General features: G+C 40.8%; 1 protein-coding gene across 5 annotated transcripts in view; it reads left to right on the top strand.

The window, feature by feature from the left end:
* Positions 1-17,435, top strand: part of ELOVL6 (ELOVL fatty acid elongase 6) — a 145,854-nt gene that overhangs the window by 20,518 nt on the left and 107,901 nt on the right. The gene's annotated exons all lie outside the window — the stretch shown is intronic.

Raw genomic sequence — 17,435 nt, 5'->3', positions numbered from 1 at the left:
TATTGTTTTGCTTCATCATTGTATGCACTTGGAGGCCTAGAATTATGGAGAACTGCATATAATCTATTTTTAGGATTTTACTTAATGTAGAAAAGTATTATGATTCATTTTGGTCATGCAAAGATGTATTCTGTCACAGAAACATTTTTTAGAAGGAATAAAGGTATCAGTTGTAGTTATTGGCTGTGTCAAGTAACTTTAATAATATTGTAGAAAATTTAGGAAACACAAAAAATCTATACTAATAAAAGGATAATATGCTAATTAGTCCAGGTTGACCGGACATCTTCCAGATGTCCAACTTCCTTTTGGACAAAGCCACGGTGGCAGGGGCTGAGGCAGAAGCGGTTAGGGGCAATCAGGCTGGCAGGGGAGCAAGCAGTTAGGGGGTGATAAGGCTGTCAGGGGAAAGCAGTTAGGAGTGATCAGGCCAGCAGGGGTTGGTTAGGTGGCGAACAGGCCTGCAGGCAGAGGCGATTAGGGGTGATCAGGCAGGCAGGCAGGCAGGCAAGCGAGCGGTTAGGAACCAGTGGTCTCAGATTGTGAGTCAGACATCCCCCGAGGGGTCTCAGATTGGAGAGGGTGCAGGCCAGGCTGAGGGACCCCCCTCCCACTCCATGCACGAATTTATTGCATGAATTTCATTCTCCAGGCCTCTAGTAAGAAAATAAATGTCCCCTTGAAATAAGCACTCACATTTGGGGGCAAATATTTTTAAACTTCTCTCTCTTTCCATCAATCCATCTCTATTTTTCTTTTCACAAAAAGATTTTCATAAAGTTCATACCATATTTTTCTATAATTTGACTTTTAAAAAGATATAGAATGGATATTTTTCTGTTAAATACTTTCACAAATCGTAAACAGGAGAATTGTTTCTTAAATGTCATGGACCAGCTGACATGTGAAAAGCTGGAGGAGATACATATCACCCTTTTCAATTAAAAAACAAAAACAAAAGCTAGTAGTTTTAAGAGAACAAAAAAATACACCAAATAATGGTATTTAAATGGTTTCAGTCTGACCAGTGGAATAAAGACTCAATAAATTTCAGGTTATTTTCTTCATGGATTATATCCTCTTTGGATAATACTCATCAGTTTGCTGTGAAGAATATACCCACCAATCACGGAATTGTGTTGAGGTGCTTTCGATTGCAAGTAGCAAATGTAATTAAACATAAACATTTAACTATTTCATATAAAAAATAAGTCTGGTTGGAAATCTCTGTGGTTGTTCAGTGGTTTAATGATGTCATCAATGATCCAGGTGCTATCTGAGTTTTTGTCTTTCCATTCTTAATGTTATCAGCAGTGTTTTCTTCACGGTCACAGATAACTGCCAACCAAACATCTGTCCTTACTCCAACTTCCCAAGAAGAGGGAAAGGGGCAGCGACAAAGAAGCCTTCTTCTAGTTCTCTTCTTTATCAAGGAGAAGCTTCCAAACGAACTTACCCCTTAGAAAGTTTATGTAAGGATTTGTTTCTATTATTGCTATTTCTTCATCTCACTGGCCAAAGCTTCATCTCATTGGGTCACAGGCCTCACTCCTGGACCATTCCCTGGCAAAGAGGGATTGCTTTGCCTACCCTTAGATTGCTGATAAAGAGATCCATGGCCTTGAGATGCTTGTACTACCAGTCTGGCTTTGTTTCTCGGGGCCAGGCATGTTGCCCTACAAACAATATGAGGTAAAGTTTTCTGTTCGCAAAGGAGGGGGTTGGCTGTTAGGTTGTCCTCAACTGTGCTAGTATAAGAACATACACCCTGAGAAGAAAGAAAAGATTTACGTCTGCTATAAAATTCATTTTGGTACTTTTTACGGGACTCTTCACAAACAGAATGTTCTTATTAAAAAGTGGAAACATTGATTTATGTGTAGTGATGTTAAATGTAAATTATTGTGTAAGTTACTCCTTAATCTCCAAAGATAGAGCTCTAAATACTAACTTTCTAGTGGAAGTGAAAGAATAATTTCTAAACAAAGTACAAACAAATGATTAAGAAAGAACAGTTCTACCCATTGCATCACATGAGATTTCTAAACTTTGAGTCATCACTGACAAAGTACTGGGATCACTGTTCTCAGAATGTATCATTCATCTCCTAAACCTCAGCTTCCTCATCTGTAAAATGAGGAAAATAATAATACTGACCCAAGAGCATTGTTGAGTTGACTAAATGAGTTAATGTATGCAAGGTATTCACTAACACTCTATAAGTTTTAGTTGTGTTGTTATCATTGATGTCATTTAACATTTTACACAGTACATTCGCATTCTTTCATGGTTCCTTCATTGCAACCCTGTGAGGTAGGAATTTCCATCTTCATTTTATAGGTAAGAACATTATACTTTTATGTCTCAATCATGAATGAGCTCAACAATGATTCTGTTTATCTTTTTAGTTTAGTTATACATTTTACTACTGCTGGAAGCAGAAATTATGCATGGAATGTACACATTCTGAAATTACATGGTCCATAAGATCTCATTAGAAAAATTGAAGAGGGAATGTTTTGTTAATAGATAGCAAGTAAGGAGTTAATTGCACCCAATATAAATAGTTATGCTCATCCACTGCATTAAATTTCTTGGGATTGATTTTTATACATAAATATATCAACTCTAGAGTGAGAGTATAAACGTAAGCAAAGATTTTGGTATATATGTGACAGGTTCCTTTGCTTTCAATATATTCTATTCCTGTGTATTTTATGGCTGTGACTGGTGTAATGGAAGGAAAGTGGATCCAGTCTCATGAATATGTGTTGACACTAGGATGCCAAGCTCATAAGGAAGGAACCCAAGCTCTCATGAAGTCCAATTTAATTTAGTATGGCCACAGGCAAAAAAATACCATCTGAACATTTAATATTTACTTTTGACTCATGTTCAAAATTGACAGCATTTATTGTTATAAAAAGTATGTACTTTGCTCTGGCTTGTGTGGCTCAGTTGGTTGAATGTCATCCCTTGCACTGAAAGGTCACTGGTTCAATTCCTGGTCAGGGCACATCCCCAGGTTGCAGGTTCTAGGTTCCCGGTCGGGGTTGGGGTTGGGGTTGGGGTCAGGGTGCATTCGGAAGGCAACTGATTGGTGTTTCTCTCTCATACCGATGTTTCCCTCTCCCTTTCCCTTCCTCTCTCCTTCTAAAAAATCAATAAAAATATTTTTTAGAATTATGTACTTAAAATGACTTTATATCTGGATGTTAGATCATTTCATTTGCATTGAAGGTAATGTTATTTCACCTTATTTTTTTGCCAAAGCATCTTATAGAAGAACCAACCAGTTAACCAAGGGAATTTTTTACACTTCAGGAGGTTGTTTTGGCAGAATGCAGCCATAGGCTGAGTGACATGCCCTATTGCATAATAGGGTAAATGACATTACGACGGCTTCCTGCAGATCTAGAAATCAGGTAAAGACTTTAATTCTCATTGGCTCTAATAAATGCTCAGGAGTGTTTAGAAGTGTTTCAGACATGGATGTGCTAGGATGAGAAAATGACTAGTTGAGGTATCATCAGAGGCATTAAGGGAACCAGGAACAGTTACTGCTATCCTGCGACTTGCTCTCAGAGAGCGAATTGGTCTGCTGGGATCACATTCTGGCTGCTTCTATTACTGCCTGCTCCTTGGCTTGACAGCCTGAGTTCATATTTCCCTGTTTGTGCTCATTCTCACACCTGACTAAGCCACAGAGCTATTTGTGTAGTTGAGGCAGGTCAGAGGTGTTAGGTGACTACACAGATAAGCAGATAAAGATGAAATGGTACACTAGCAGGGTGATGCCTGCTGTGCTTTCTGCGCTTTCTTACACAGACTTACCCGTTCATTCCGCACAAGGCTGCTGATTGGAAGGTGTCACCTGAACAAATGCAGTGTGAAAAGCCAGTGTGACTCCAAATTCTGCTTTTCCTCTTTTTCTTTGAGCCTGAAGAGAAGCAGTTGTGGGAGGTTGGGCAGTGTTGTCGGTTTTCACGTGCTCCTCCGCACCATGTAGCATAAGGGTCAGATGAAAAGTTCCGATATTGCAGGGGACATATGTCCATGGATTCACTGTGAGAAGACTGAAAAGCCCCTTGCATTGTGCACAGTAAAAAACAAAAACAAAACAAAAATACTAGAAATTTTAAGTTCTCAGGCTAATGCAAATATTTATTTTTGCAAGAATTTATTTTAAACTAAGTAAAATCAGATCACATTTCTCAAGAAGAAAGGTAATCACTCAACTAAGCAACCATAATAAGTGTGGATTATTGCCGGTGGTCTTAATCCAACATCTAGAAGGGGTTCAGGAATCTGGAGAAGGCGCTATGTGTAAATTAATAAAGTCCAGAGACAAAACATAAATTTGGAAGTCATTTTGGAGAGCCAGAGAAGACTTAGCTAAAGGAACTAAGTTCTCCTGTGTCTCTGGACCCTTTGCTTTTTTATTAACACAAATTGTCCTAAGGCAAAGTAGATACATGTCAAAGGCAAGGTTTAATATACAGAATCCATTGCCAGATTGGGGACACCTGCCTACGGCTATTCAGGTGTTTGGCCAGTAGGAGGCAATGACATGCAGATTGAAATGCCCTCAGCTGTCTGGCAGCAAGCAATCATTTATGCATCCTTTTCTAGTTTGGGGAAATTCCCTCAGCCATTTCCAGATGATTCAGCTCTGCTGACATGCTGGAATTGGCTTCTGGCAGAGTATACTCATAAGGGCTCTTGCTTCCCAGGTTTTAATCCATTACCTAAAAGAATTAGTTCTATGTACCTCTAATCCATGTTCCTTGTAGGAAATACTGTCCATTCTCATTATTGGCCTATAAGACAGCATCGCTAATTTGTAAAACATATACACACTATAAACACATACACACAAACATACAGGTAGCATAATTTTAACTGTGTGTGTATCAAAATTTTAATCATGATCATCTTTTGAAGATGGGATTAAATCAGGGAACCAAAAGTGTGTCCCAGTGTGCCTAATAGTTTTGGGAATAGAGAGACTCAGTCCCTTTGGTCTTCGGCAGCTATGTGCATCCAAGCTGCTCCGTCTGTTCTTGGGTGAAGCCAAGTGGTGATTACTAAAAGGCCAGAGTGTGTCAGGAGACAGGTGAGAAGACAAAGAAGAAGGCAACATTCTAAGATGGGTAGACGGACTCTCTGTAAATATCTCTTCAAATCTATTTGAATTGTGATCCATTCAGGAAGGTTAATGTCCATGCAAAATGCAGGTAGGAGGCCATAAGGCAGAACAGATATTCAAGTGCCAGAATATAGGTGTTATGCCCAGATTTCAAGATTCCCAAGAAACCACATCAGGGAGCCAGCCAATCCGATGCAAAAGCATAAGAATCTGTATTTCAAGCTAGCTTGAGCTCTCCATCCACCAGACTCACCGCCACAACGGCAAACCAAGTGGCCGAGAGAGCGAACCCCGCCTAGAGACCGGTTATATAGGGGGGGTTGGAGTAAGGGGAGGAGAAAGGACTGTGCTCTGCCGATTGGCCAGGTGCAAGCCGGGTCTTGTTACACAGGATGCGGTCATATCTATGGCGCGCACTTCCCTTGATTGTCATTGGTTAGTTTAAAATCCCGGGCGTGGCCAGCAGAGGCCTGGGCTTCTGGGAAGAAGGCCGCACGTGGCCCCAACATGGAGGATACAGGCAAGATGGAGGGCATAGCCCTCGCCCTTTCAATAGGAATTATAGGAACTCGGAAAAGAAAATCACTATGTCACCAAGTATTTCAAAAGACCCCATTTAGAGGCAGGCACCTTGAGGGCAGGAGAACCGAGAGTTTACTTTTAAGGGAATAGAAAGGGAATATTGCATGCTTTCCTATGTACTAACCATGGTGGCTTAAAGGATGCTGGGATTAGGAGGCTGTGCAGTTCGATTGCTTCCTGTCAGCCTGGGCAAAAGTAGAAGCACAAGTACTTAGAAGAGTTCTTGTTATCTGAAAAGAATGATATGTGATTTGGGGATTGGAACATTTGGTGTTCCCCTGGGCAGGATGGTTCCCAGGATTCTTTGTCTGCCGGAGCCGAAGGATGAATCCGCGGACTGAAGATGGTATAGCAAAGGTGGAGATTTATTGAAGAACAAATACAGACTCCCACTTGGGGAAGGGGAAAGAGTCCTGCCAACTTCCTGTTTCCACAGTTTATAAAGCCTGCAAGTCCCTGTGTCCTGATATTCCCTTTGATTGGTCAATATTCCCTTTTAATTGGTTACTTTAGTAACTCCTCAGGCCCTTCTCCCTCATTGTCCTATTCCCCCTGGGCTTTCTTTATTTTGTAAATATAGACCTTTTGGCTACTCCCAGTTTCCTTGTCTTATGTAAATGTACCTTCTCCCAGCTCTTTTGTCTTATGGAAATGTAACTTCTCCCAGTCTGTAGCCCTGTGTTTTTTCCATGGACCCCCAATTCTAAAAATTCCCCAAACCTGCCTATATTCTCCTAAAATTCCTATTTCAGAAAGCTGCTGTCTAATTCTTCAAGAGGGCTAGATGATTTTCCTGTCAGTAACCTAAAGAACAAACAAGGTCCTTGAAGAAAGACATATAGTAACCTTTGGAGGAAATTCAGTGATATAATGGCTGACAACTGGAAGGTCCAGGGACCAAATTCATTGGCTCACACCACTTGGGAGTGAAATGGAATTTTTGGACTGGAACCCAGATTCTTTGTCCGCCAGAATTGAAGAATGAATCCACAGACAGAAAGTGGTATAGCAAAGGTGGAGATTTATTGAAGAACAGGTACAGATTCCCACATGGGGAGGGGGAAAGGGTCCCACTGAGTTCCTTTTCCCTATGGCTTATAAAGGTTGCAGAGCCTGGTGCCTTGATAGCCCCTCTGATTGGTCACTATAGTAACTCCTGGGCTCAAAGGTTGAGTCTCACAGGGACATGTGAGGTTCTCCAACCCCCTTCCTTGTTGTTTTCCTATTCCCTTTGGGCTTTCTTCTTCTTTTGAATGAAGGGCTTCCTTCTCTTTATTTTGTAAATATAGACCTTTCGCTGTTCCCAGCTTCCTCATTCTATGGAAATGTACTGTTGCAGCTTCCCAGCTATGGAAATATACCTTCTGCTGCTCTCCAGCCCTGTGCTTCCTCCATGGTCCCCTTAATTTCCAAAATTTCTGAAATTTCCTAAAACCTGTCCTATTTCATCCCTTAAATTCCTGTTTCAGGAGCATGCTAGAACTCACAGGGAATAGATAATGTTGGCAGTATCTTCCCCTGAAGATCAGCTCTGAGCTGGTCTTTTGTTGATAAGCTGTCCCACAAGTGCTGGGGCTCTCTGTTCCTGACAGCGGAGGCAGCGGGGTATTGAAAACAGGATGATCAGTTGATAACTTATTAGGAATATAGAGAAGCCCAATTAGTCTTCTTGCTTAGAAAAGGCCACCCCCCTTCCCACCTCCCCTGGTGGACCAGAGGGTACAGGTCAAGGCTGCAGGGTTGTCCCTAGGAATTTCACTTGGATTCTTTCCAATGTGTGGGTAAATGTTTGCTTTTTCAAAGCAGGTGTTACCTGGCAACCTCCACACACCTCATTTCGTAAGCCTCCTGGTAATCCTGACGGGAAGGCATAGGATTATTTTGTAGTTGAGGAAACTGAGTCTCAGACACGTGATTCACTCACCGCTGCTCCACAGCAAGTGTGTGGCTGAACTGGGATTAGATCTCCAGCATGCCCAGCTCCCGAGACCAGCAGCCATGCTCTTCCCAGCCAGCCACCGAGCCGCAGGTTAAAGAGAACGGCTAACGCACACCCCTGCGAGCTGGACAAGCCAGCTCATTCCCACCCACCCTACCGACACGCAGGACAGAAGAAGCATTAGTAGCTGTGAGGAGACAGCTGGGCTTGAGGTTTACATGGGTTGTGGCAAGTGAGATTGGGACATGAGGGTAGATTGGCATCGGGGAAGCTAGACCGAGGAATTGGAGTCGCTCTGGTTAGGCAGGAAGGAACAATGTCAATGAGATAGGGACATAATGGTGGGAGGGCGCTCTGCTCGCACAAACCCAAATAGTATTCAGGGTGAACTCTATGAAATTGACAATCCACATTGTGGCCAATGAATGACAATGCCGTCTGGTTTAACTAAAACAGCCTCCCTGGTGTTGCTGTAATCCCATTCTCTGTTTCACATCCACTTTCACCTGAGATGGAGAGCGACGCCATCTGAGTTCACTGTTTGCAGATACCAAGCAAACAATCTTGTCCAACTAGTTAGAAGCCGGTTCTCTTTTGGCGAAAGGTCAAACCGGCTTCACAGGTTTATACGTTGCCACAATTTAGACGGACACTATAGAGATTAAATGCACAGAAACATCACATACTGCCTTTGTTTTTGGAAACCCTTTCATCAGAAACGAGCAGCCTACCTGCCTGCCTGCCTTCCATCCTGTCTCCATCCTGTTTTATTTCTTCCTACAGATTTTCATGGCATCTTGCTGGTACGCTTGTGATGGCTAACTTATGTGAACGTATTTATCTAGTGTCTGGGTCATAATACTCCTGCTATAAATGCAATTTTCCTCTTCTAAGCCTTGGCCTCAACTTTCCCGACCTGGAACCTGACATCAGAGAAGCAGCCTGGCACCTGTAGATTCAGACACACTGAATTCCAGATCTCCTTCAGCCACTAAATGGTTTGGTGAACTTGAGCACATTCATTAAATTTGGCTTTCATTTCTAAGCGTGTGATTGAGGTAATCAAATTAAGCTATGGTAAGAATTAAACTAGATGGGTGTATAAATCGCTTACAAAATGCCCAGCACTTTATAAGCCCACCATAAAAGGTAGCTTTTACGGGGATGACTATGAGCAGCCATTATTATTTTCCCTTGTTTTCAGCATAACAGCGTTGTTCCTAATCAACAATACTTTTTAACTTCTCATTAAGCATGCAGAAACATTGTGTTACAACTCTGCCTCGAGACTCTTCATTGCTCCCAAACTGCCTATTGCATTGGCTCAAAATGTTCAGCCTGATCCTTGAGGTATAAAGTGGCAGAGCTGCGATTTGGCAGCGTGACCTCAACTCACCATTCCAGACCCATAGCTACTTCTCTCTTTTCCTACATATACTGTAGCTTATTACCTGGCAGATGGAAACACTTCCTATTTCTTAGGTGTTTTCCAGTCCATGCTTTTCCTCTTGTTTCTCTCCCGAGGAATATCTGTCTTCTTTCCCTACCTCAGAGGAACTGTGGTTTTGCACCAGAAGGGCTTCTGCTTTCTGTTTTATTTTATTTTTGAAAACCTGTCAGATTGATTGCACATTTGTCAGATATTTGAGTCATATCTGATAGTTTGGGGTTCATTTTATTCTCAGTATGGTGCTGTATTATTTTTATCTGAGTGATCTGGTTCATAGTTGTTCACAGGAAGCATAGCCTTGAACACAGAACATTTAGTTCAAATCTCAACTGCCACTTACTACCAAGGTGACCTTACGTAAATTATTCACCCCTTGAAGACTGAGGTTCCTTGTGTTGAATGAGTATCACAGTGACTGCTTTTCAGAGTTGTGAGGATCTGATTTAATGATGTATGTCAAGTGCTTGACATATAGTAGAAGTTCAGTAAAGGGTAGACTTTGTTATGTCATGTGTTGTGCTCTGGGTACCTTAAAATATGTTATTAATATGGTGTTATAAATCCAGATTCTGAGCTTGTGTTCCTATGTCATTGGAATTAATTTCAGTGATTAAGCATTCATTGTTGTGGAGTTTTCATCTTAAGAAAGCAAATGTGGCCCTGGCCATACTCAGTTGGTTAGATCACCATCCTGATGCACAAAGGTTGTGGATTCAAACCCTGGTCAGGGGACATACAAGAATTAACCAATGGATGAATAAATAAGTGGAACAACAAATCAATCAATCAATCTCTCTCTCTCTCTCTCTGTCAAAATCAATAAATAAAATTTTTAAAAAAGAGAAGAAAGAAAGCAAATGTACCCTCCTAAACACAGAAGCCTGGCCAGTCTTGAGTGAAGGTGCCTGTATCTCCCCCAACCCTCCAGGAACTGCTTTGATGAAAGAACCAAGGTGATTAACAATAGAAATTATAACATGTTAAATGAGGTGGAGAAATTGCCAGTAGATGTTTCTTTAACCAAAATATGACTCCATTTGTATTTTTTAAAATATATTTTTATTGATATCAGAGAGGAAGGTAGAGGGAGAGAGAGATAGAAACATCAATGATGAGAAAGAATCATCAATTGGCTGCCTCCTGCAAGTTCCACACTGGGGATCGAGCCCACAACCTGGGCATGTGCCCTGACCAGGTATTGAACCAGGGTTCTCCTGTTCAACCTCTGAGCCACATCGACCAGGCGACTCCATTTGTCTTTAGTTCAGAGTCTAGATAGAAGCATTTCAGGATTCTCCTTTGTTTAATATTTGTAGCAGAACATAGGAAGAAAAATGACAACAAGAATTTCTGGTGGGGCCCTGACTGGTTTGGCTCAGTGGATAGAGCGTCAGCCTGCGGATTCAAGGGTCCCAGGTTCGATTCCCTTTAAGGGCATGTACCTTGGTTGCGGGCATGTCCCCAGTGGGGTGTGCAGGAGGCAACTGATCGATGTTTCTCTCTCATCGATGTTTCTAACTCTCTATTCCTCTCCCTTTCTCTCTGTAAAAAATCAATAAAATATATTTTTAAAAAAAGTTGATAGCACTTAAAAAAAAAAAAGAATTTCTGGTGGGAAAAATCATACAAAATATCTATTTTCAGCAAAATGGTTCATTACAGCTCCTTGAATTAACCACATAAAGCTTTACTGAGTCTGACTAACATTAAGGGAGAACTTTGATATTTAGTTGTCTATTTCCTGTATAATTCCACTGTGGATAGTCTCTAAAAACATATATTCAACTTCTACTGTTCACTTTTTTTAGTGTAGTTTCTTAACTATAATTTTATTCATTTAAAAATAATTAAAAATAAAAATGCTTTAAAATTAAAAATGTACATAAGGATATGAGCACTGAAGAGGGTAGGCAATGTGAAGGAATATGCCCCTCCCACAACCACAGTGCCCCTCCATGTGGGTAACCAGCATATCCTTACAGAGCAGTTCTATGCCCATAAAACACAATTATGAGAACAGCTGATTCTCATTGTTTGTGGTAGTTCTGTTGTATAAAGTTACTACAAACACCAAATTAACGAATACTGAACCATTGCACTCGGGAAATACAGTATTAGGGTCCTGTGAGCCTCTGGTCACAGCATTTTTGACAGCTGATCAATACATAACTTTGTTTTATGTGTGTATCAGTATCTGTTTAAAGACACCTTATCTAATATACAGTTGATCCTTGAACAATACAAGTTTGAACTGCATAGCTCCACTTAAACATGGATTTTTGTCAATTACCTGCATTTCAATTGACTCGTGCAGCTTGAACTCGGGTTGTTCAAGGGTCCACTCCCCGGGACTGGGAATCTGTGAATCCAGAGGGCCGACTGTAGTTACATTACACAGTCTTCAGAAGGTTGACGCCCCTGACTCCTCACAGTGAAGGGTCAATTGTATGTTGTTCATTCCTTAACACTGAACTCACAGGCAATGGCACTCTAACTCATGCCTAAATGAAGTTTATCGTAACCCATGAGGTCTCTGCATAAGGCACCTCACAGCCTTTGCTTAGGAACACTAGACAGCATTTCAGCACTCTGGGTCATTTAATTAATTAATTTATTTTAATCCTTACCTGAGGATATGTGTTTATGGATTTTTAGAGAGAAAAACATCATGTGAGCAAGAAACATCCATCAGTTGGTTGCCTCCCATAGGCACCCCAACCCAGAATCAAACCTATAACCTAGGTGTGTTCTCTGACTGGGAATTGAACCTATAACCTTTTGGTGTATGGGAGGATCCTCCACCCAACTGGGCCACATGGCCAGGGATTGAGGTCATTTTAAACAGCAAAATTGCTACCAAAAAAAGCACAAAAATGCAATAGACGTGGCATTAAATAAGACCTCGAAAGGATATCTCCTGCAGTATGAGTGCCAGCAAGAGGCAGAGAGACCATTGCCTTGTTTGATTGAAGCTGGGCAGGTAAGACCATCACGCGACTCAAATCTTTTGCCACTCTGTTCGTGGCCATAAGTGACCTAAAAGTACTTTGAGTATTGATTTTGAGGTTAGAAATAAACTTTGGTGAGTGAAAGAATTTACAAATATAACATCTATGAAAAATGAGGATCAATTATATCTAGCTATCTATATATACCTATATATACTAATAATTTTAAACAGATGGTAGTATACAATTCATAATGTTCTATATATTGATTTCTTCATTTAACACTACATCTTAAACATTTTATGCACACATATATAAAAGTGATGAAAATCAAGGTATCCAGTAATGTTTGCACATGCATGCATGTCCACATGTGTGCGCGCACGCCCGTGTGTGTGTGTGTGTATAATAAGTAGTAAACAAACCCTTATGTGCTGTTAAAAAAAAAGACTTTAAATCTTACTTGTTTTCTGCCGAAACCGGTTTGGCTCAGTGGATAGAGCGTCGGCCTGCGGACTGAAAGGTCCCAGGTTCGATTCCGGTCAAGGGCATGTACCTGGGTTGCAGGCACATCCCCAGTAGGAGATGTGCAGGAGGCAGCTGATCGATGTCTCTCTCATCGATGTTTCTAACTCTCTATCTCTTTCCCTTCCTCTCTGTAAAAAATCAATAAAATATATTTAAAAAAAAAAAAATCTTACTTGTTTTCCTTTAGGTACCAATTTCACCAATGTTAATAGAGGTCTTGCAAATCAATAAGAAAAAGATAAATAATTCCATAAGGTAGATAAAGGGCATAAACAGAAAATTTAAAACAAAGGACATTTTTCTTAGCCACTTCTTTCAGGAAACATCTGGGAAAAATGCCTAAATGTACTCATAACTGATGAAATGAAAGAAAACAGCAATGGTTACCACTTTAATCTTTTTTATTGAGACATTAAAATTTCTGAGCCATCTCAGTGCTAGAGAATGTGGGAAAATAATGTTGGTGGAAGTATAAATTTATATACCTCTTGGAGTAGTTTTGAGGATAACTTTGCATTGTCTATTAACTGTTAAAAAGACTGAGGTAGAATCTTGTGCTGATGTGAAAAGATTTCAAAGATAAATTGTCATAAGTGAAAAACATCAAGAAGCACAAGAGTATTGAAAAAATGATTTAAAAAATGTATATATGCATATATCAATATACACAAATATGCATAAAAATCTGAGGAGTGAAATTGGGAGTCAGTGGGAAAGGGAAGGATACTTGGCTTTTGTCTTATGCTCTTCCTATATTACTAGACCTCTATTTTAACCATCTGTATGTATTTTTATAGGGAAATTTAAATCGAAAAACATTTATTTTACTTAATTATGCTTAAGCAAATAACTTAACAGTAAAAGATTCTCTCTGTCTTGTTCCTCTGGGTATGCTGGTATCTTGGCACATAGTAGGCACCCCATAGAGGTTTGCTGACTAAATGAAGAGAGGAAAAGAATATTTAAATAAAATGTCCTTTAGTCTAGTAATACTGGACATCATTCTGTCACATACATTGTTGTTTCAGTTTTACCCATAAAGGAGAGAAAATAATGCAAATCACAAAGCTAAGACTAGAAGTGATTAGCATAATAAAACAAAGCAGTGATTTTTAATCAGTGCGCCACAAGAATTTTTAAAACATGCAATACCTGACTCTTACCTCTTTTTCCTTATATTGTAAAAAAAAAAAAAAAAAAAGACAACAGCCAAAACAACAATAGCCATCTGGTGTGAATGCCTTGTCTTGAATCATAAATATACTAGAGGCCAGGTGCATGAAATTCGGTTCAGGGGGAGGGGCCCTCAGCCTGGCCTGCACCCTCTCCAACCTGGGACCCTTCGGGGGATGTCTGACTGCCAGTTTAGGCCCGATTCCTGTGGGATTCGGCCTAAACCAGCAGTGGGACATCCCTCTTGTAATCCGGGACTGCTGGCTCCTAACTGCTCGCCTGCCTGCCTGATCGCCCCTGATCGCCTCTGCCTGCTGGCCTGGCCTCCCCCTACTGCCCCCTGATGGCCTGGTTGCCCCCCTGATTGCCCTTAACTGCCTCTGCTTGCTGGCCTGATTGCCCCATAACTGGTCCCCTGCTGGCCTGGTCGCCCCCTAACTGTCCAGAAGGAAGTCGGATGTCCAGAAGATGTCCGGTCAACCTGGTCTAATTAGCATATTACCCTTTTATTAGTATAGATAGGTCATATAATAGAGTTGCATCTTATTGGTCACATTGCATAATAAGGTTGTGTCTGATTGGTTAATTTTTGATCCCAGAAATTCTTATATACACGTTTAGGCATATGATTTTTTTAAAAGTCATTTTGGAACAAAAAGGGTCGATAATTACTATTATTATTTATTTGTAAACCAATCAACATACCTATTTTTTTGTGTTAGATTAGCAAAAAATATATTTTTTGGTGTGCTGCAGAATTTTAGTAATTAGTTTATGTGTGCCATGATATGAAAAAGGTTGAAAACCGCTGAAATAAAGCAACAGCGCAAAGTGAGTTTAGTATGACAACAGAGGCTAAGATTTTTGTCATGAATATTTGTTTAACATAATGTATATTTAACTTCTTGGTTACTAATTGGAGAATGGTTGTCACATTTGTCCTGGTTCTGGATGGATAGTGCCCCTGGGATACAGAAAAATGTTGAGAGTGGCAGTTTTCCTTCTCAGCTGTGTTCCTCTAATCATGGTCTGTTTACTATGATTAGAGGAAGTGGATAGGCTGACCTCAGGGGCAGCACCATACAAATTACATCATGTTTGGTTTAAATTTCTGTGATATTCAAAATGGGATTAATTAAATTATGGACCATCATACAAACTACATCTATTTCTATGGAGATGCATGAATTTTACTGACATGGGATGATGTATTCTTCTGTAATATGAAGAGAAGACTTTATACTACGATTTGGATTTTGTAAGTAATGATATACGTTAATAAGTGCACTGAATTATAAATAAGTGCAAGAAAATAATGTAATGGTTTTCATAGAAATCATTATATATTACAACATAAATAACTGACTTGGCAAACTTAGTTTCAGTGTATAACAACCATTAACTTTGTTTTACCTTTGCATTTATACATAAAGTAACTTAGTATTTACTTTTAAAATGTATTTGTTTAATCTTCCCTGTTCTTAGAAAAGGATTTGCAATTAGATGTCAAATTTTTTTTAAATTGCACATGCTTTTATTTTTCTTATTTTCATAGATTTTTTAAAAATTGATTTCAGAGAGGAAGGGAGAGGCAGAGAGAGTCAGGAACATCAATGATGAGAGAGAACCACTGATTGACTCCTGCATGCGCCCCACTGGGGATCGATCCTGCAACCCAAGCATGTGCCCTTGACTGGAATTGAACCCAGGACCTTTTAGTGCTCAGGCCAAGGCTCTTTCTATCCACTGAGCCAAACCTGGTAGTGCTAGATGTCAAAATATTAAGCATTGATTTATAGTTCACTTCTTAACTTCATCAATTATATTTGCTACCTCCTTTCCTTTTAAAAAATTCACTTAACAATATAACAAAACAAATGATGGGTCATTTAGGCTCATTCAACAAGTATAACTCCCTCAGGATGTTTGTAATATTCACCTTAGCAAATATATAATTCATTGAGGAAGTTGGCACTCAGTAAATGTTCATTGAATTACTATTGGTTTTCTTCTTAAGGAAAAGAATAGAGAAAGAAGAGTAAGACAGCGTGATGAAAGGCACTTTAAGAAATATCCTATCTATAATAAAAGCATAATATGCTAATTAGACCGGACATTTTTCTGGACAAGGCTGGGACTGCGAGGGAAGCCAGGGTCCCGGGTTCCGGAGGGAAGCCAGTGCCAGGAGGTGGGGGAAGGAAGGCCTACTCTTGCACGGATTTCATGCATCGGGCCTCTAGTAGGATATATAAAAGCCTAAGTGACTGTTTGACCAGTAGCTATGACATGCACTGACCAGGGGGCAGATGCTCAACGTACAGGCAAGGAAACATTGAACAGACTGATGCATCTCAGGGGGGAGGGCAGGAAGAGATTAATCAATGAGCTTATATGCATACTAGAGGCCCAGTGCACAGATTCGTACACCGGTGGGGTCCCTCGGCCTGGCCTGTGGGGATCGGGCTGAAACTGGCTCTCCGACATACCCCGATGGGTCCTGGATTGCGAAAGGGCGCAGGCCAGGCTGAGGGACTCCACCAGTATATGAATCCGTGCATTGGGCCTCTAGTCCTATATAATAAAAGCCTTATATGCTAAGTGGCTGACCATTTGTTCAACTGTTTGAGCAGTCGCTATGACGTGCACTGACCACCAGGGGGTAGATGCTCTGACCAGTAGGTTAGCTTGCTGCTGGGGTCCAGCCAATCGGGACTGGGCGAGACAGGCCGACACACCCTGTAGCCCTCCTGTGGTCTATCCCCGGCCCAAATCATGCACTGGGCCTCTAGTTTTATATATTATTCAGTCACCAAACCTCCTCCCACCCCCAAATATGGTGTAATATTAATTGGTTTCTGACCTGCTCAAAGTAGAAGAACCAGATACTTTGTTTAACATTGCATATACCAAACTATTTTCCCAGTATGCTTCAGTTTGCCATAACTTGTGGAGGAACAAGTGAAGTTGATGGCTATTTGACACTAGAGTTAAATAAAATGTTTGAGCCTTCTTGTACCCACCTGTATCTTCTCCTGGGCTTTGGCCTTGCTACAGGAGACTAAAGAGGCCCTGCCCTTTCTTTCTTTATTAAAAAAAATAAACTTTTTGTTGATTTCAGAGTGGAAGGGATAGGAAGAGAGAGATCGAAACATCAGTGATGAGGCTGCTTCCTACATGCTCTCCACCGGCAGATCCAGCCCTCAACCCTGGCATGTGCCCTGACTGGGAATCGAACCGTAACCTCCTGGTTCATAGGTTGACACTCAACCATGCCAGCTGGGCCCTGCCCTGCCTTTCACTTTGGGGCCATCCTCCTCTCCAAATCTTCCACAAAAATACCGTCGTCCCCCCCCCCCCCCCCCCCACACACACACACACACACACATGCTGGTCCAAATGATGATTAGCCCATTTGCACAGGTTGTTCCAAATCAATTAGGTGACTGAGGAAAGTGCATCTTCTACCAGTTTTGCTATGGTCATCTTTAGCCACAAACGTCCAGCCATGGGATTTTTCTTAAGGAATAAGTTTGTGCTTTTGCTGTGGATGCTGTTTTTAGTTTTATGATATATTTTGTTCCAAGGCAGGTATTCGTTAATCAGATGTTTATTTATTTGGAAATACAGAACCATCGCTTAAAGAAACTAACTCAGTCCTCCTCCCCC

The sequence above is a fragment of the Myotis yumanensis genome, unplaced genomic scaffold (genome assembly GCF_028538775.1).
Source record: "Myotis yumanensis isolate MYYU_CA2020_CCGP unplaced genomic scaffold, mMyoYum1.0.hap1 SCAF_1, whole genome shotgun sequence".
In the NCBI taxonomy this organism is placed as follows: Eukaryota; Metazoa; Chordata; class Mammalia; order Chiroptera; family Vespertilionidae; genus Myotis; species Myotis yumanensis.
Note: the sequence above shows the minus strand (reverse complement) of the source record. Positions and strands in the feature narration are given on the sequence as shown.